Here is a 21,822-nt window from a genome sequence, read left to right as displayed (position 1 = left end):
GGGACTCAGGTTATGCTTTTAGACGCTTCACACCACAGATATATCCTGCTGACGTCTTTGCCTTTGCGGATGTCGACACGCACCTAGAAGAATGCCTGTGGGACTGCTGTGTTTAGTAATCTCGGTAGCGCGTTCTGTAAATGCGTCATGCTGTAGTGTGATAGGGTAGTTAGGTGTAAGTTCGATTCCCAGCCCTGCCGTGTGTGTGTGTGTGTGTGTGTGTGTGCGCATGCTCCTGTCCGCCTGGGGACTCAGGTTATGCTTTTAGATGCTTCACACCACAGATATATCCTGCTGACGTCTTTGCCTTTGCGGATGTCGACACGCACTTAGAAGAATGCCTGTGGGACTGCTGTGTTTAGTAATCTCGGTAGCACGTTCTGTAAATGCATCATGCTGTAGTGTGATAGGGTAGTTAGGTGTAAGTTCGATTCCCAGCCCTGCCAAGTGTGTGTGTGTGTGCGCATGCTCCCGTCCGCATGGGGACTCAGGTTATGCTTTTAGACGCTTCACACCACAGATATATCCTGCTGACGTCTTTGCCTTTGCGGATGTCAACATGCACCTAGAAGAATACCTGTGGGACTGCTGTGTTTAGTAATCTCGGTAGCGCATTCTGTAAATGCGTCATGCTGTAGTGTGATAGGGTAGTTAGGTGTAAGTTTGATTCCCAGCCCTGCCAAGTGTGTGTGCGCATGCTCCCGTCCGCATGGGGACTCAGGTTATGCTTTTAGACGCTTCACACCACAGATATATCCTGCTGACGTCTTTGCCTTTGCGGATGTTGACACGCACCTAGAAGAATGCCTGTGGGACTGTTGTGTTTAGTAATCTCGGTAGCGCGTTCTGTAAATGCGTCATGCTGTAGTGTGATAGGGTAGTTAGGTGTAAGTTCGATTCCCAGCCCTGCCAAGTGTGTGTGTGTGTGTTTCCAGCTGCATAACAACATTACATTGCTTTTACAGTATTCACTCACCATAACATCTGTGCGGCGTCTTTGCCTTTGATGCCGCCATCTACAGGCTAGACGTATGCCTGTGTGATTTCCGTGATCTACTAATCACGGTTGCACGTTCTGTCACTGCATAATGCTGTTGTGTGGTACAGTGGTTACATTCGTGTTCTGCTCACAACCCTGCCATGTGTGTGTGTGTGTGTATGTCTGTATCTAAATATATATATATATATATATATATATATATATATATATATATATATATATATATATATATTTTCTGCACATAACTCTGCTCTTGCATGGACAGCTGACTGTTTCATGTATCGCATATTTGCATAGCTTTCACATACCAATGGGGTATGTTGCAAATCCCAACATTGTCCATGCAATGTTCGTGTTACGGGCGGTGTTACACGCCCTTACAGGCGTTTGCTGTATAGCTTGGCAGACATCTATCCTTGCTGTACTCTCACTCTACTCATTACGCCGGAGGCTTCATGTATCATGGCCTAGTTTTGCTGTGTGTATGTCTATTTGTGCTGTGTGCATGGCTGTGGGTATGTCCCACTATCATCATTTGTAAAGGTGACAGCCCTATAGGTACTTCATGTAGACTGCTGTGTCATTTGACATGTCAGCACATACCTGCGGACAGTACTGAACGTCCTACTGCAGCGCTTTCATACCTTCTGAGTTATCTTGCAGTCGATAATGCTGTTTCCTCACACATGTATCTGTTTCTGATCATACCACTCCACCTCCTAGAGCAAACATCTGGACAAAGCCTTAACTGATAGTGGGACACATAGGGGCAGAATTTAAATATTGCTCTTACAAACGTAGATAGTTGACACAATAATAGGTTTTGCATAAGTATGACTTTTCTGACGGATTTGGTGTCTTAAACTCACATGTTTGTCTTTATTTAATGACTTCATTTCTCAGGAATTTGCCAGAATGGTACTGATTTTAAGAGGAACACACCAAACATATGAGGCAAAACTCTGCACATCTGTGTAAATCTGTACAGTTGCGAAGTATGTGTCTGATACAAGATATCAACTTTCTGACAACAATACACACACTGTATGGCACCATCACAGGCCAGATGCCATTACATTTATATTGCAGGACACACCCACCCAGAGGGTTGTATTCCTCACAAAGGCCAACAGCTGCTTATCCACACTAATTATTCTATCATGTACCTTATGTGTACGCCGGTATTTGCGCTTTTCGTCAGTGGCAGAGCTCACGCAGTATGGGGGACTGGACATTGTAACGGTGACACTGCATGACACCCTGAGGGACACATTTCTTTTGAGTCTATTAACCTTCCACATTGACTTTCACAGGGCATACGTTGTCATTCACATTTGTCGGAGTACATGCGTATGACTTGTACATGTTTTGTCATTTGTCCTGACGTCTTTCTTCTCACCTGTCCACCTAGTATCAATAGTTCTGTACATGTATTTTGGACAGGTTACCTTCATACCTCTCACCTGTACACATTATGGGTAAACGCCCTGACGTTTGACCTTTGCTCTTGTTACATTTGTCATAATAATGTGCCTTTCTGGTAAATTACTGGCAAGGCATTACGAACTGTGCAGTTAGATAATAGTGACTGACATTTCTGTCATGATTAGTAACACTCATAACATTCGTATTCCTGGCTACGCCAGTATTCTATCAACGTTCTGACTTTGTCTGGGGTATATCTAATATAGTCCCTATTTGTATTTCATGTACTATGCCTTAGTGCAGCTGTCTTATTCTGACAGTTTGCCAGGTATGGTTACCATCTTGGTCGTACGCATGTCAATCCATGATAATCACCTACATGACACTGATATAGGGCCCTGCATATTCCCACAGTGGTTTACACAATATCCAGTGGATGGTTTGCCCCATTATTGAGAATATAGGCGTGTGCTATACCCACATCACTCCCACGGGGCGGACCTAATAAATCTCTGCCAAACAACACCTAGGCCCATTTCTACATACCCATAATTCCCATACCTGACACCCCTCCACAGAACCCATTACACATGTTTAATGTGAGCGGTACTAAAGTGTGGAGACACTTATAAGCACTCCCCACTCTCCGGATATCAGTTAAATGCGTCATACATTCTATCGACACATGTGTTATTACCCTTGCACCTGCTACTGTTGCATGTACAGCTATATCGTATTTGCTGAGGTCACTTATTTTGCGTCAATGATGGTTGACACTACGTATGGATCAATTTTTGGGGTCCTGCAATGGACACCTATATTCATGTTTAAAGTGTAGAACTTGCCGGACTGTCACTTTCTGGCCAGTGGTTTGGAAAGCAGCGGTTTATTCACCTTTCGTGCATGTCTGTTTGTCTACCCATATTAGCTATGCCGTGGCCTATTTATGTACATTTGTCATATCTACGGGACATATGTTTGTTGTGTATACATATATACATGTACAGTCCTCATTTCATAATTTGCTTTGGTTTACGTCTGTGGATTATGTGTATACACATATATCTATATCCATACCATACCTTTCCACTGTACAGATTGTCGCAGAATGTACAGCTGGTTGCCTCTTTATCTTCGTTGTGTTTTTCATAACCTTGTGTCTATCTGGCAATTTAGTGGCATTTCATTAAAGACTTACGTTGGGAAATACTGGCAAGCAGTTCAGGTTACGACTGCATACCCTTCAGAGAATCCATGCTACTGACACACCCGTTATTCTATCCACTTTCTATGTTTGTTCTGGCACATATCTGGAGTTTGTCCCTATTTGTACCAGTAGTTTGCATGCCTTTGTCTGGTTTCATACTTTACGGGGTTAACAGGTTTGAGCCATGTATATATAACGTGGGGGAAACAGCATTCATTTACTATGCTGTGAGCGGATCACACACGCACAGGCGCACTTGCATTTACATGTTGTGGGTTACATCTGTTTAATAAATATGTGTTCTTGCGTGGCCTTTCATACTTCTGACCATAACACTTACTTATCTGTAGTCCGGTTTACGGACTGGTGTGAAACACACGGTTCACCTTTACGTATTTAACTGTGTGTACAGCACGAACGCATTCATTACACTTTACAGGGATATCTGCAGTGGTCGTAGGTCAACTGGGACTGCATTCACGTTGGACGGATGCCGAAAACAGTATTCTGTTGCTGTTCTGCCTCATTGATATGCATACCCATAGTACTTAGCTACATCAACATATGCCTCACCGCTTCACTTACAACACAGGCATCCATTCCTCTGCTGTGGGAAACGCGGTACTACATATTACACATTCCCTATTGCCTACTGCTGTGGACCCCAGCTGCATTGTTAATCACTCCGAGGATATGCAGAACACCAGGGCATATAGTCGTATCACATACACGTTTCTAATTTTCAGGGTGTTCATGTAGTGATCTGGGTATGGGCTTGTCCGCCTGGTGAACGGAACTTCCCTGGCCGAGTTCAAATGTCAGATGAAGCATGTGGACAGGGAGATTCTCCCTATTATGAACATTTTACTTGTATTTATAGACACATGTGTTTGGGCACCTATCAGGAGCTTATTCTGTTGGCTGTACATATTATGGGTGGGGTTGTTATGGTCCATACTCCACGGTGAAGGGGGGGTGTTCCCATTCACATTTGACTATTACCTGTATTCATTCATACGGGGATTATTTTCTTGGACATGTTGTGACTACAGGTATGCAGTTGTACATTACACAAATGTCATGGGTTGTTACTGTACATATGTACGGACCATACCTCTCGACCTCTTTGAGCAACAAATCTGCGCAAACCCTACATGATGGTGAGAGTAAGAGGGACACATTTTAACTAGTTTCCTTACAAGCTTATAACATTGATAGAATACTAGGTTTTGCATTGTCATGACTCTTCTGCGGGATGTGGAGTGTTATACTTAATGCTCATTATTTCGTGACGTCAATCCACACCTATTTACCGGACAGACGCAGATTGTCGGAGGCACACAACACTATGAGCCAACACTCTGGTCATTCTGCGAATATCTGGACAGTTGAGTGATATGGTACGAACCTCTGTAATACGCTGTTGTGTTCTGGCACAGCAGTAGCTCGGCATTAGGGACAGATGTCGGGACGTGCTGGCAGACAGTTGAGTTTCAGACTTCATACTCCGGACATTAATGCCATTGTGCAAACTGTCATTCTATGATATATCTATGTTTATCCATCCACATGGATATATTCCTGCTTGCACCTGTTATACATTCTAGGGATCTCACTCCTCTGAGCTCTCCATACTCCTGCTCCTCTCTACCCTCCAGCTTAACCAGACTTAGCTGACACTCACTTGACTCCAAGTATGTCATTGTTGTAAATTTCTGTATTACCACTACAAAACTCTGGATTTGCACTGTCTTATTATGTACATTTTATGCCTGTGTATATCCTGACTGTATGCCTTTTATTCTTGTATTTTACCTTTAACATTATGTAGCCTTTATTTCCTTGTATTGCTTGTGGAGCTTTTCTACCCGGGCCTCCACTGTTACTGGGCACTTCTTCACCCAGTGGACTTCCCGGGTACTCAGACTGCACATACATGAATAACTTCTAACAGCTATCTTTGCATATTGTACCTGCTGTTGTACCTTTGTCTCACTTGTATTCACGGCTCTGTCCAGATATCTAGCTCACACAGGTTGTCAGGTATGGTCGGTCATGCCGGCACACACTAGGTATCCCTCACACTTCATCAGGGTTATCCTGTTAATGTCGGGTGTCTTCCTCACCCTTCTGCCATTTGCCACTATGCGAGTGTGCAATATATTCTCCCGCATATTTGTGTGGGGACACGTGCATCATGGGAAGGTGTTTTATCCTGGGTACTAGGTTATGCATGACCACTCAGGTCTGGACAGTGTCTTGGACCTGTACTTCACGTTCTGACTTGTGTCCAGATATGTACTGGATTGGACATCTTGTCGTCATACCCATTCTACTATTTACACAGGTTACTTATCCCGTAAGGGATATTCCAGAAATTGGACCATTCCACACAGAAACGATATCGAAATGTATTTTGGCTTTATGAAAATGTGCAGGGGGTTTAACATGCAGGGAATACATGGTTTGCTATCCTGACACTGCCTAGGGTGACAATACCTACTACATATGCGTAGGGGTCGGTATGTGTAGCTGTGTCTGCAACGGACCAGTGGGCCATGTACGGGTGGATTTGGTGGACGTTCTGTTACGGGGCTGGGTTGTGTGATGTGGAGGGTATGCTGGGTAGCCCATTATGCAGCCAGGTGTGTTGCATTTGTTATAGCCAGTTCCATCAGGACCAACCTGTGGGTATGTGACAGTGACATATCTATACATTTTGATCGCACATTTACATGATACATATGTTTGTGGGATTGTGTTCTACACTATGGCCTGTCTGCTTGTCTTGCAGCTGTTTCTCCATGTGTTTGTGTTTATGTCCACTTCAGCCGCTGCCCCCTCCTATACCTCTGGTTCACCTTTTCTGCATACGACACAGTATTGCCTTTGCAGGTTTTACCATTACCCATCCACCCCTCACATGCAAATTACTCACATCCGATAGCTCACTACTTTTGTTGTTGGGCCATGACACGGCCAGAGTAGCACATTGACTGCCCTACAGGTGTCGGGTACCTTTATGGTTGTGTGGACTACCCTGCCATGTTTGCTTCCCACGTGCTATACCTCACACACATAGGTACACGCCCATACTTCACTTTCATTACTTAGTTGGCATACCCGGGTACTACCCGTACGGCTGTGTCACATACTAGTTTGGCTTCTACGATGACTCCCGGGTTTTGCAGACCTGTTGTACTCATTGGGGGGATGGCACCTTTTCCTATGTCCATGCTATTCCTTCCACATATCCGACTGTTGTGGACAATGCCTCCCCACAGTCTACGGTACTGTTTCCACCTTTTCAATTGGCCACAATGTAACATTTGCGGTGGACACAACACATTTTCCACACCGACACATACCCATGGTCAGTTCGGCAGATAGAACTTACAACTCTTGCCTATATCTAAGCTTTAGTCTTGTAGCATTTCAGTGGCTTATTCTTTTTCTTATGACATTTATGTAATATACGTGTGGAGAACAACTGTTTAATGCCACTATTACATGACATCTGAGGGATAATTATGTCCTATAATCTCTGCACATTTGCCATGTTTACAAGCTTGTGTCAGGACACATCTGGCCGCAGCGGTACTGTCGCTCGCAAAGTGGGACAGGTGGTATTCTTAGTCGATGGTACGGGTCATACTGTTCCTTTCGGCCTACATATGTCCTTATTGTTGTAGCTGTTTCTATGCTCCTGATTTGTTTACATGTGTATTCTATTCCCTATCACATTTGTTATGTGGGATACAGACATACCTTTTGTATGTGACTATTACATCCCTTGTGGGATATGATTCGGACATACAGTCACTACATATATCTACATTTCTCCTCGTGTATTTTGTTATGGACACATCTGCACAGCTATGTACCCTCCCTCACATTATGGGTCAGCTGGTGACCCTCTCCATTGGGCTGGACGTACCTCCTGGCGGCGCCCTAGCATATGATATGTTTCACTTCCACATGGTATAGCTATCAACACTACGTTGGACTACGGGCACACGTTTTTTCTGTCATTTGTTCAAGGGTAGGGACCTGTTATTCCCTATCGTACATTTGTGTTTGCTTCTTCATTTTCTGTTCACAGGGACTATCTTGCATGCTTTGTATACATTTCAGTCTCCACGGACACTGATAGGTGCGAGTATTACTGCAGGCGGACTATGATATTCAGCAGTTTAGGTTGCTCATCGACAGCCGACATTGACACGCCTCCCTCCGCAACTTCGTTACGCCCCATCCACTCGCGCACATTTTCTATGCACGTGGCTGTGGTGGCTGCACGCCTTCATTAATATGCATATGGCGCTACTACTCCATATATATGCCGCACGGCTGGCGCAAGCCTTACACTGGCCTTGCGCCGAGCTTCATGAATCCGGGGGGATGTCTTTAATTGTGGGAACCTCACCCGGAAAATGCATTCTGGTGAAGGACAGCAGAGTTCCAGATCCAGAAGAGGCAAACACAGATTACTGCTGTAAGTGATAAGTTCAGTGCAAGATTAAAATTACAGATGGTAACCTGCTAGTAACAAAAGCTAATCTGTAATTGTTACATACATAAACATTCTATACAATTAAGGTAGCAATGAAGGTAACAGAAGAAATGTCCAGAACAGGTTCTGGTAATCAGGAGAGAATGCATAACAAACCACAACCAGAAATTCATTGGGGTGAAGACAGATGAAGGAAATGACGGACTCAACCATCCAAAGCGTTTGGACCCAAATTGCTTACAAATTAAGTGTAATAGCCACAAACAGGAAACTAGGTAATATGAATTCTTCAAAAAGCACATAATGTTTAATGTAGGTAACTGCATCTTTTAGGAGCTCAAACTACAGAGCCGAAGTACATAGGCCTTGCTAGAATGGAAACTGCGTAGCAGCTGAGCTTTGGGTCATTGTAAAGTAATGATTGGTATACATAAATCTATGGAGACCGCAAGTCTACCTGTGTTTTCTGGACTTTAAAAAAACTATGAGGAGAAGAAGAATAAAAACACGATGAAATTGGGAAAGACGTTCATCTGAAGACATCTACAAAAGTTATTTGGAAGCAGAGAATGGCAGGGACTGCCAAGTTATTGTCTATTATGTACTGTCTGTAGGTTTCTCTTAAATGGCACAAAATAACTATACAGATACACAGATGAATATACAATAGACGAGTTCTTAATGAGCAAATAAAAAGCTAAAAACAGATGGAATGATGATATAGTATATTATTAAGTAACAGAGAATGCAATGAAGCATATGGTGTTACAATATAAGTACTTCAGGTGTAAAGACAGTGCTCAAAAACACATATAATGAGCAAATTGGCCACTTGAAACAACAACGTAAAAGTTCACAAAAAGACAGAAGAATAACAAAATGAAAAATGCACTACAAACTCTCCTTAACCAAATATCAGATAAAACAATCTGTAATTAAAACCTAGTTTAATAATTATCAGTATCCAATACACCAACATTAATTCCCAGAAAATTCATTTGGAAAGCTCAAATTGTCATGAAAATAAATCAACTGGAAGCAGCCTGCTAGTATATAATTGTAACATATGCTTTTGTCACTATCACTAAGTATGAACAAGCACTCCTTTTGAATGAGATCACTGCAGGGAAATTTCCCTATCCTTGAGTTCCAGTGAGCTTGGAACTATTGCATTAAGTAAGGAGTGTATAGTGTGGTAAAGCCCCCTCTATGTTGATAAGGGCAGCTTTACTCAATGTGAAAATGCAGCCTGTGAATTCCACTTCAGATTAACTTTTGATTAACTTTTCTGTGGTGATCAGTGACTATTTTGTATTGTGAGCAGGCTATTTTTCACAGTAAGACAGCACCAGTGAGGGTTTGAGTGGGTATGTTGCCCTTCATGGTAGTTCATACAATATTACATATGTGTTAAATCCATGCTGGAGTTTTTCCTCTCTTGTATTCCATGAAATCCACACCCTCAGGACATGTATAACTCTCAACCCAAGGAATGTGGGAGTCATGCTGTTACCACAGAAAAGCTAATAAGGCCACACTTTCACTGGGAGAGGGAAGGCCCACCTACCAAAAGGCTTATAGTAGGATTTTATACTCCTGTGGAAGGGGAGTGAATGGGATCATGGGCTTATAGGGCTGATATCAGCAGTGGATGGTAAAGTGAAATTTGCAATATTAGTATTTCTAATAATGATTTGGAACAATTTAGCACATCTATTGGAGTGCTTTATTGTGAACTGCGGTGGTGGTGCTGCTGTAGCGTTGTCACCTCACAGTAAGATGTTGTCCGGTTCGATTCTCAGCTAAAGTGTCTTCTGGGTGGAGACATGCGTGAATGGGCGTACCTTCGTTGAAGGTTGTGCGTCAGGGCTGGCAACTTGGCATGTAAAAATCTACTGCCAATCATTAGCGGACCGGAGTTCCGCTGTGGTGACCCCTAACCGGGAAAAGTCAAAAGACACAACAACATTGGAGTGCTTTATTGTGACTAAACAACAAATTTGTATTTTAATCCTAATTTATAAATTATAATTTAAGTTAAAGATTTCATTGAGATTTATTGTATAATTTGCCAGATTTGTGTTTTTCATTTAAGCCATTTTCACTGAAACCCTATTACTGACTACATAAAACATAAAATCCCTGGAAAAAGAGGGGATGAAACATGGGGAGAGGAGAAACATTCTTCAAGGAAAAAAAATCTCATGATACACTCTGCTGCAAGAAACAGAATTATATGGAAATGTAAAAAGTGAAGCACTCCTAAAACAAATTAAAAAAGCCAAACTTAACCAGAAAACAAATGACAAATGGAGTGTAAATTTTAATGAAAGTGGCTTTAAGTGTAATTGTTTCAGTATTTGGGATTTCAGCGAAAGAGACTTTAATCAAATGACAAAATTCTGGATTTACGATATGCAAGTCCATTGAAATGCTTTAACCACTGAGGTTACAGGATTTCATAGCCTCATCATGCAACAGATGTCTAAGTTTAAGCTATATTTCATATGTATGTATATATATATATATATATATATATATATATATATATATATATATATATATATATATCAAAACTGCTCATACAGCAAACTAGGCTTTGATCCTGGATTGGACCTTCTTCAAAAAGTGCATTTAGAAAATTTGGATATAATCTGACTAGAGACGAAAGGGATGCATTCAAAAAAAAAATGATCAGGATGTTGCCATACCTTATACTGACAACAGGGGTGTGTTGTAATTTGGTGTATGAAAGAATATTTTGTTAAAGCTTATAGATAATTATGTGATTGGCATACTGATTTGCATTTGGAATATGATCCCACTCTAAACGTTATGTATATTATTGATAGATTTCTAGCTGAATAAGTTGAATTTCATATTATATAAAAAAACAAATTACATTTTGGTAGAGCAGACTCATCTTGATTTTTAACTATATTGAAAATAGTTTTTGGAAATTAACATATTTTATTCTGACAATAAATGCTTTTTGCAGTTGAAAGGTATGGATATGGGGCAGCTTTTACCATATAAATATAGATTTGTATATGGGCTTTTCTTAATGATGACTACTATATAACACTTTTTTGTCTGAATCTGAAATATGCTTCAAAGGGGAGGGGCACTGGCAGTAATGCAGTATTTTATGAAAGGAAGGAGACCTCCTAGATGAATTTTAATTGGCTACTCTTTGCTTTAAAGGGGAGGAGTACTGGCAGTAATGCAGGATCTGATGAAGGCTCTATGAGTTGAAAGCACTTACTCCTGTTTCTATGCCTGTGCTGTTTTTATGCTGTTTTTTTGTTTTATTAGTCAATAAATGTTTCTCTGTTGTGGCCTAGCTTTGCTTGTTTCTAAATATTTTTATTTGGTTGAGCAGCCTTTAGCGATCTGAAGTTTTTATATTTCTACATAGCCAGTAGTCGAGGAGGTGTGCGTCGTCAGCTTTGGTGATACTGACTCTTTCATCTGCATGTAACATACCATGTTCTCCATGACACAGAAATAAGGGCTTGTTACTGTGTGAATACATTCTTCATGCAGGATCTGGACAAAATGTGTCATCCTCCTATGTAGACTTGTGGGATGCATGAAGTACCCATTACCGTAGACACCAAGGCATGTGTGTGACCTTTTAGCAACCAATGAGGGACACAGTGGGGATATTCCAGGCATCCGCCTCAAGGATAGTCCTCTGGTATCTCAATGCAATGCTATAGCATGTGGGGGATTATATATATGATTTCCATGCACTACAGAGGAGAGAAGGAACATAATGTTCATCATTTTATGAGACAGGCTTTTTCCATGAGATACTGGGAGCCATTGACTGCACCAGCATTTCAATAAAAGCCCCATCTGGAGACAGGGTCTATGATATATCAACTGCTAGGGGGTTATTCCATCAAATGCCAAGTAAAATCAAAAGAACAAGACAACAAACTAAATAAATTATGAAAAACGAGCTCCAGGAAGCAGTAAACCCAGGGGATCATAAAAAAACATTTTAATAACATAAGCCAATGCTTTCGGAGAGCTCAATGTCTCACCTTCTTCAGACAAAACATAATGAAACCATTTTTAAAAACCATCGTGTATATTTTGCAACCTAATCAATTATCCAATTATGCATTAATTGATAATTAAAAACACTCTTTAAAACCAGAAACATCTAAACATTAAAAATCAAATAGAAAGAAAAACAGCAGTAAACACATTTCAGTAATAAAACTGTACCGTAAATGAACTTCAACAAACATAAAAATAAAAATAAAATTAAAATTAAAGTGCATTACAGCCAATGGCAAACATTCACATTAAACTACTTAGGACCTTATCATCTTCTCAAAGAAAGATTTTTCAAAATGCAACTAATAGAAACATAATAATTCAAACCAGGGGGCATATAAGCAGCCATACGAACTTGCCAGAAGAGTTCATTGATTTCAAGTTGAATCTGCCAAGGACCACCCCTAATGTCTGAGTTAACCTTCTTAAGAACAACAAACTTAAAGTGGTGGTCGGGGAAATCGTAGACATGCTTTGCCAAAGCGTTATTAAGATCTTTTCTATTAATAGCATATACGTGCTCGTAGATGCGCTGCTTTATTTTCCTTTCGGTTTTGCCGATATAAAAAGCAGCGCATCTCTGGCAAAAAGCAGCATAAACCACGCTCTTGGTTTCACAGTTAAACTTGCCAGTTATATTACATATTTGATCCCTAAATTTAACTTTAGAGTCAGTGCCCACGTACCTACACTGCCTGCAAGCCCCGCATTTGGTCATGCCAAAGCCACGATTACTCCCAAATTTTGGCTTGGCTTCCAACAAAACTTTCAAATTATGACCCATCCTAAAAGTGATTTTAGGACTATCCCCTAACTTACTGGAAAGGTAACCATCTTCAGCAATAAGAGCCCAATTCTTATTCAACACCCTCCTGATTTCAAGATGGTCTAAGCTAAATGCCCACAAAAACCTAATACCAAGGGGTGCACTAATATTGTTGTTAGTTTGAAAACTGTTGGACATAATCAGATGACGCTCAATGAAACTGTTGTTCCCAAACAAGATTGGTTTGTAAAAACTTGACTGTCTTTTAAATATAACCTCAGATTTAATCTCTGAGACAACATGAGATGGGTACCCCCTGTTGGAAAACATGGCACTCAGGTGCTCACATTCCACCAAAAAGTCTTCCTCATCAGATATCATTCTCGCCGCCCTAACCATCTGGCCCTTTACAACGGCCTTCTTTTGATGGTTAGGGTGGCAGCTAGAAAAGTGGAGGAACGCGTTAGAGTATGTGGGTTTTCTATAGATAACACTCTTGTACCTCAGGTTGAATACATCCTTAGTTAACAGAATATCCAAATAGTTGATACTAGTTTTCTGTAGGTTATAGGTAAACTCAAGAAAGTCTGTCATGCTGGAGATGCTGTACATAAAAGAGGGGACGAGGGATGGTGATGCTTTCCAAATCAAAAACATGTCACCCTGGTATCGAGTGTACCAGGCAACACATTTATCAAACAATGGGTTGGTAAACAAGAGTGTCTTTTCCCAATGAGCCAACACAATGGAGCATCACCCTAGAGTTCATTATTTATTCAAGTGGAGTGTAATGTAGATGGTGGTGTTAACATCAAGTCTGCGGGTGAGGAGGCGAATGCCAAAGGAAACCTGACAGTTCTTTTGAGGTTGGTGATGGGGCGTATGGACAACCTTACTCAACGTATTGACTCTCTGCAGGCGGCGAGTGCTGCAGGTGCACCTATTACTTTAAGAAGTCCAACTTCTGGTTCCTTTTCAACATCTAATTTACTAAATCTAATTTAATGCAGAGAGAGCATACAACACCACTTTGTTACAGATCCAAATTATTGTTAAACATCTCTTCAGACTGCTCAAACCTGCTTCTGCAGTCTAGATGTCTCTGGTGGGGTACTGCAGTATGACTTTGAAACATGCAGTAAAATGTTTGCAGTGTGTCCATTATTACATATGTTGTCACACAAACAGATATAGCAAGGGAGAGATATTTGAGATGAGCAAGTCCCAGGGTCAGCAGCAGATGAGGCACCTAAAGAGGAGTCCATGGATGAGCCCATGGAGGGCTGACTATGCAAAGAGGTGGAGTCTGGTTGATAACTATGTACTAGCTTGAACATAACATACAACAGTAAAAATGATGCATGCAGTGATACATCTGGGCTGTGTTATACCATGCATGTATGTATGGCCATAGTGTGAATTAGACATTAGCTACCCAGGTAGCAGAGTTCTGAGGGCAGGGCACAGTTGTGATTATATGCACAGGTGGGGAGGGTCACAATGACAAGAGTCAACAGTGGATGATATGTGTTGTTGGTGGGGGGGTTAATGTTGCATGCTACTGTGAGACATGGATAGGTGAGCTTGGGGAGCTGAAAAGAATGGTCAAGGAGTGGGTGGTGTTTCCAGTGCACTGTGAATGAGAAGTGGTGGGCAGTGCTAATGGGTGTGCTTGGGTGTCCATGGACACAGCTCCCACTTAAGATGCAGCATTTTGCTGTTGTCTGATGGTCAGGTCTAGGGCACTTGCAGGAGATTTATGCACTGACCGTGTACATCTGTATCCATGGGGTGTCCTGTTCTAGGAAGTTAACAGGCATGATCCACAACATGCACAGAGGATGGAATGATCCACGACTGTGAATGGTGGAAGTGATATAGGTAGTCTGAGCACAAACATTCCATCTGTATTGGTATTGTTGATGTCTTTCAGGGTCCTGAGCAGTGGATTGTGGCACTGGGGGTGGTGGCGCTACAGGATCTAGACCATGCTGTCTACCTCCTGTGGTGCGCTTCCCACTAAAGGTGGAGGTGGAGTGACTATGATGAGAGAGGTGGTCATGACAAGCAATTGCATGGGAACGTCTGCAGTATATAGACTTCCTTTGATGGCTTTCTTTTATGCTAGATAAATAGGCTAAGCCCTCCTGCATGTCATCACATAGATCACGTAATACCCTTACCAACATTGCTTCAGCTTCAATGGTCTCTGCCTGCCTTCATATAACACCTTGTACAAACACTAAACAGTGGCCATATAGACAGTCAGATCAGGATGGGGAGTCATACTCATGGCATGGCCAGCCATTAGTACACTGACCCCTGCTGTCCTGTTCATTGTGAATAGAGCTTATGGCAACCAAGGCCCACTCTGCTACTGGAGATGAGGGCATTCCTTGTGCTGATGTGTTCGCCATATCCTATCCTACTGGGGCATCCTGGGATTGAGGGTGGGCTGTGGAGACACAGGATATGTGCCTGTGGAAGGGGAAGGGGATATGGCCATCACATTACCCATATCTACCACTACCACCATGACTCTCAATTGTGTCAAGAGTTGGCTGCCATAATCATCAGGCCCAGTTAGTTCTCTGAAATCAAGTATACTTATATCCATAGAGGAGGTACCTGAGAACACAGTACCTGGGAAAACACATACGAATAATCAAGTTTGTGAATGCAGTCTTTGTCAACACCCACAGCCCAATGTAGGTAAACCAGACAGAGTGCTATAGAAAATAAACAGTTAACATACCTTGAGCAGAATGATGGTATAGGTGTAGCTCTGATGTTCCTGTAACAATATAGAAAGAAACCATGCTGATTGGTTGTATAGCCCTAAGTTAGACTGGTAGTACAGAAAGTCCAGCATGTTACTATAAACCTACCAGAGGCTTTGACAACTGATATTTAATGCACTCCATGCCGATCAGCACTCAAATCCAGCATTGCACTAAGGATAACAGAACTATTGTCTCCAGAACAGAGATTCCAGGAACTCTTCCATGTCTGTTAATGATAACTTTGCTGTCAAATTAACACCTATGATCCTCCAGTCATGTGCCAAGTGGGTTGTCTTCCTGCACACATGTCCGGTCATGTCAGTGACCCTTCTCTGAAATTGTTTTTATGTCTTGTTTTGGTCATCTATTGCACTGTTTTGCTCTAAAAGGCCTGTTCAGACACTCTTATTTCAGAATATCTGTCCAACATGCTGATTAAGGGCCTGTAGTATAATGATGTTATTCTCTGCCTGGGAGATTCTTCCCTCACAATATCTTTCAGTATCAGGCATGACTACCAGTAATGTCAAAGAAATGCACGCATGACCATGTGGCATGTCATACATTGTATACCCCATTTCAGCAGCACATGAATATATCCAGTGTCCACATGACCCATTTTGTGTGCCACCCATGATGAGGAGCAAGCAAATTGTATAAATGGCATCCACGCAGTGGTATTCGCTATGGTATCTTTCCAGGTATTGCTCTGATATGTGGTAAGGGGGTCACATTACCTTGCAAAAGAAACCATACAGAAACACAAGAGCAGAGGAACACAGATGGGGATCTGTCTGTATTTGGAGTGGAGCATGTGTTTTGTCTGTCTGTGGGCCACAGCAACACACATACTGCCCCTACCTAAACGGTTGACAGGTATAAGTGTTATTAAATGCACCATGTTAGTTCCCTGAAATGTAGACGTGCTACAGGCCCTGCAGTGGAATTGCCTGCCATTATCTGACAACCACCACTATAATGACAGACACAGTGAATGTTATTTATAATACATCTGCAACCACACCATTTTCAACTATTAGATGACCCCGACATTAGTGTGTGTGTGTGTGTGTGTGTGTGTGTGTGTGTGTGTGTGTGTGTGTGTGTGTGTGTGTGTGTGTGTGCGTGTGTGCGTGTGTACGTGTGTGTGTGTGTGTGTGTGTGTGTGTGTGTGTGTGTGTGTGTGTGTGTGTGTGTGTGTGCTTGTGTGCATGGGTGCAGGGCCCACCAACTATCCCAAGCCATACTTACAGCACTATGGTACAAATATAAGGACTCCCACCAAAATCTCATTCCAGACATAATATGTACTATGGTACAACATCAGAAACCTTAGGGTTATACTCACCTAAAATACTCCCTGAAGCAGTCAAGACATTTATGCTTGCTACAAACCTCAATGGGGCATTACAAGACTAGCAGACGTAGTCACTGGTAGTGCATGTCCTCTTCCCCTTCCAGCTACAGAGACACGCACTCTTTCCCACAGTCAAAGCCCATCAAAGGAGGTGATTGTAAAACTATGTGGGCACATGACTCACACAGTCACACCACGGATGGCTGTAGACAACACCCATTTATATGCAAGTGGCAAACCCCGTCTCCCCTACAATGAAAAAAAAAAGTACAGCTAATGTGTCACTACCCTCTCAGTAGACACATATGTACTACTGAAAGACTTCACACAGAGTACTGTCTACTGTACAGGTGTGACCTTCCCTTACAGGGCACCAAAGCATACAGGGCAGCATATTTGAGTTACATGGGATCAAACAGAGTACCTCACAACACTTGGATGTCAGCATTGAATGAGACATGCATACACAGGTCTTGGCTTACATCAGGACCTATGTTTCCAAGTGCTACAGCACCCATCATACCTTCCTGTTTTGCAGTGACGCTACTATGTAACATCACCAGCTAGTATCATGCCATGATGTAACCCTCTAGCCCTGTTCATATTACTCAAAAGAAAATTTACCTGTTTTCAGTTACACACAATACATCAAATTCCTACCACAACAGAGCGTCAGGTTCAGCAAATAACAAATGACAGCATATGTAGAAAGCAGTCAAAATAATACCACTCCCCGATCACTCACCTCACTTGATAATTGTGTAAGAGACAAGAGTTTGAAGTTATACTGTCTTAATCATACCACTGATTCCTCAGTTATAAACCTCTGTAACATGCTAAGCCAAATAAAGGCAGTGACTGTTTTTAGTGCACAACTTAGAGGCTCGTAGCACAGACATTATGCTAATGAGCCTATTTAGATTGAATGTTCCTGAATCACACGTTTATGTCATTGTGTACTAACTCAAGGCTATGCCATAAGGCTTGTTTAACATTGTGTACTTGCATGAGTACCTGTAACCATAATGCACATCCATCGGGGGCAAAGACCCTAGCAGGATATGGAGACAAATAGGGTAATGTGGCCTGCAGAAGCACTAAAATAAAGAACTGTAAACATATGTCTATTCAGTGCTGCTGGTATATTTATTTATTGGGAAAGTCCAACTTGGAACAAAGCTAATTTTCACAGAGGCCCAGGGAGAAACACTCTAGACACATATCTTGCAATGTGGGAGGAAACCGGAGTACCCAGAGAAAAAACACACAAATGCAGGGAGGACATGCAGACCCCACACAGAAGACACTCCAGCCGAGAATGAAACCAGAGAACCTCTTGATGTGAGGCAACAATGCTACTGCTGCACCATCTGATATAAAGGGATAGCCCTTACATGCCATAGTTCATATCTTATCACCACCCTACCATGCCATGTATATTTATGCTTAGCTATGGTGGCACTGTGAATTGTGCTAATACAGTGCCTGAAGTTGCATATTACGTGATGATAGCAGCAACATGTATAAATGTAAGAGTGCTAGCATTTTTCTTTAGATTGTGATGTGCTACATGGCTATGTCTTCTGAAGGCACTCAGAGTGACAATGCTTCCTGGTGGCCCTCTAAAGAGAAGAAAATATTTCTGTAACTGATATAAATAGACCACTGATGATGTCTGCTGGGGACTGTTATGAGCATCCCCAGCATCAAGTGGATGAATTGCACAGCCTTACTAGGGTGGTGACTACTGCTACTGACTTCTCCTCCTCTGTTGAGTACTGAAAACAGCATTACAGTGATTTGAAGAGGTGCCATCTTGATATTCTGTGACAATGGGAAGACGAGGTCTAACAGAGTGCTACTGATATGTACTGTAAGTATACAGTGCAGGTCAGTGCCATGTTACATTAGCTATAGTTTGGTCCTTGCAAGACATCTAATTCATTCATGATGCTTGCATTTCTTTTTAATATTTTTCATCTCAGGTACAGATTTTGGAAAACTGGCAACTGTATCAGAGGAAAATGGAGCATCTTTCTAGATGCAGGGGTGAATATGATTTCTGTCATGTTATACATAGGTTGTGTATTGCATAGCAATATACTATTTCCCACTATTATATTTTTGTAGTGGTAACTATAAAACCCATATGTAAAAATACCAAATACTACCTGACACTACATCTGTATATCTGCTGGCATGCTACAGACATGCACACAGAACATGTTCCAAATCTGTAGATGCATGCCTATCTTAGCATGCCCATGCTACCATACTCTGCCTAACACAGAGGGCTTTTGGTCCAGAAGGGACATTGCCGCAGAGCAATGGGTCGTATAGCATGCAGACTACACATTCCATCATACTGTCCATGCATCATCCCATAGGATGCCCCTGCATGTGCCACATCCAACCAGCATACACATGACATTCATAAATTTAAACAGCTTTGTCCTATAGTACATATCAACTTATATTATTGTTGCCAGCTTTATGCTGACACTACTATATGCCCATTACCCTGCATATTTAATAACACTGTCCATGTCTACATGGCCCGTGTTTGTATTTATCCCACACAACATACCTGGCACAATATGCCCATTACCCTGCATACTTAATAACATTGTCCATGTCTATATGGCTTGTGTTTGTATTTATCCCACACAACATACCTGGCACTATATGCCCATTACCCTGCATATTTAATAACACTGTCCATGTCTACATGACCTGTGTTTGTGCCTATCCAACACAACATACCCACAGTGGCACACACATCCTCCATACCCTCTTACTGCCAACACCATCTTGACATTGTTGTTCCTCCCTCTGAGCCAAGTACACCACTACTGCACCCTTTTATGCACATCTTTCAACAGGGGCATATGACATCGTATACCTAGTCAGCAGTATGGTCCCTGGCACAATAGCATACCTTGTAGCGATTTAGTACAGTTGTGAGTACTTGTAAGACTAATCATCAGACATAGACAGGGTAGTAATGTTTTTTTGTCACCCTTTGTCACCGTCCTTCCTTTATATTTTTTCTTGCTGTTTTATTTCTCTATATTAATGTAACTTTTTTCTGCAGTGTCAGTCACAGCTTTGCCTATGCTGTGGTGCCAGCCAGTCTCTGTTTTGTAATTATTCCTATCCTTCTCTTTCCAGTTCAGCATGTGCCACTTGGCCTGCCACTCTGTCAGGTGATGTAGGCCATGTGGTGGTGGTGGAGGTGACCTGGGGGAGTCCAGGGTGATCTCTGGCAGTTTATCACTGTAGGGGGCATTGTAGTTCCCTATAGTAATACCACCAGTAGGTTATAGCTCATTAACTAGTAGGAGGGGGTAATAGGGGACTTTGTGGACCACTGGCTTGATGCTCATGTTGGCCACACTGAGAAAGTTGTTGTACAACTTGAAGAGTTACACTGCTGCCTGGCATTGCCTTGTATGTCATTTGAGGCAGGACACTCATGGTGGTGACCTATCTCTTCCTGGGTTCTGCAAAAGACAGCATGGCCAGAAGATAAGTTTCCACCCTGTCATCTACATGGTATTCCCTTCCCTTGTGTGTCACCTTCCTCCTCTGGTGGTTGTCTGGTTTCCCATAACCACTTGGCCTTCCTCTGTCAGTATGTCTTTATATCCATTAACATCTCCCCCTTTGTGTCTGCACCTCCTCTGATGTTTTTTTGTCTCTTTTTTATGTTTGTTTGTTTGTTTGTTTGTTTGTGAGTCTCTGGTTCTATGTCTGCACCCTCTTTCCACCACCTGACTTCCCCTTGCATCCTTCACTATGTAGCCTTCTTGAGAAAAAAATGTACACCTGTCCCAAAAAGAAATATATCCCTCCTCACCTATTTACTCCATCACTTTCCTTACCTGTGTCTTTGTATATGCCCCTCTACTTGCTTTTCCCCTTTCTGACTTTCTATGCTCTCATTCCCTCTCCATTTCAGTGAATAAAACTTAATAGAGACTTTGCTGTGAACCTATTATTGTGACTCTCTGTGTGGATCTCAGCAGTTCCTGTAGTGCCATGCCCTGCCTGAAGATTGTGTATACTTGTGTGCATGCATCCTATATGCTACTGCTGCTCAAACTTTCTATAGTCACACATATGAAACATCCTCCTCTTCACTCAAACTGTTATTTCTGTGAAAAGATTTCTAAATTAATTAATAGTCAGATTACTAAGTGCTTCCTTCCTAATTGTTAATTCCCTTTGAGCCATGTCACTCAACTTCATATCTACACAGAAGCCCTTGGGAGGCTGCATTAAGCATATTTTTGAACCTCAAGGAATGCAAATACAAGCCATGATATTTATTTACTATTTATTAACATTTCTTTACTGGGATAGTCTGACTGGGTCAGCAGTGAAGTGACCCCTTTTTAGCAGAGGCCTGGGGAGAAAATTTCTTTTCATCAATATGAAAATAAAAAACAAAGTACACAAAAAGAAAAAAAAGTAATAATAATTTTACTTGTAGGATAATATAATAATATAAAATAAGTTTATGAGCCAACAGTCACAATGTAGTTATTAAGTCTTATAGATTTACAATAAATTATATTGCTAATTAAAAACAAAACAAAGAAGGTGCAGACCAAGGGATAAATACTCCGTTGCTGAATGAATGTAAATAACTTCGTTAATATAACGAGTAAGCAACGAATAAACCAGGCAGGAACCAG

This window comes from Protopterus annectens, chromosome 4.part0, assembly GCF_019279795.1.
Source record: "Protopterus annectens isolate FY-2018-M chromosome 4.part0, PAN1.0, whole genome shotgun sequence".
Classification (NCBI taxonomy): domain Eukaryota; kingdom Metazoa; phylum Chordata; order Ceratodontiformes; family Protopteridae; genus Protopterus; species Protopterus annectens.
This window is presented reverse-complemented; position numbering follows the sequence as displayed.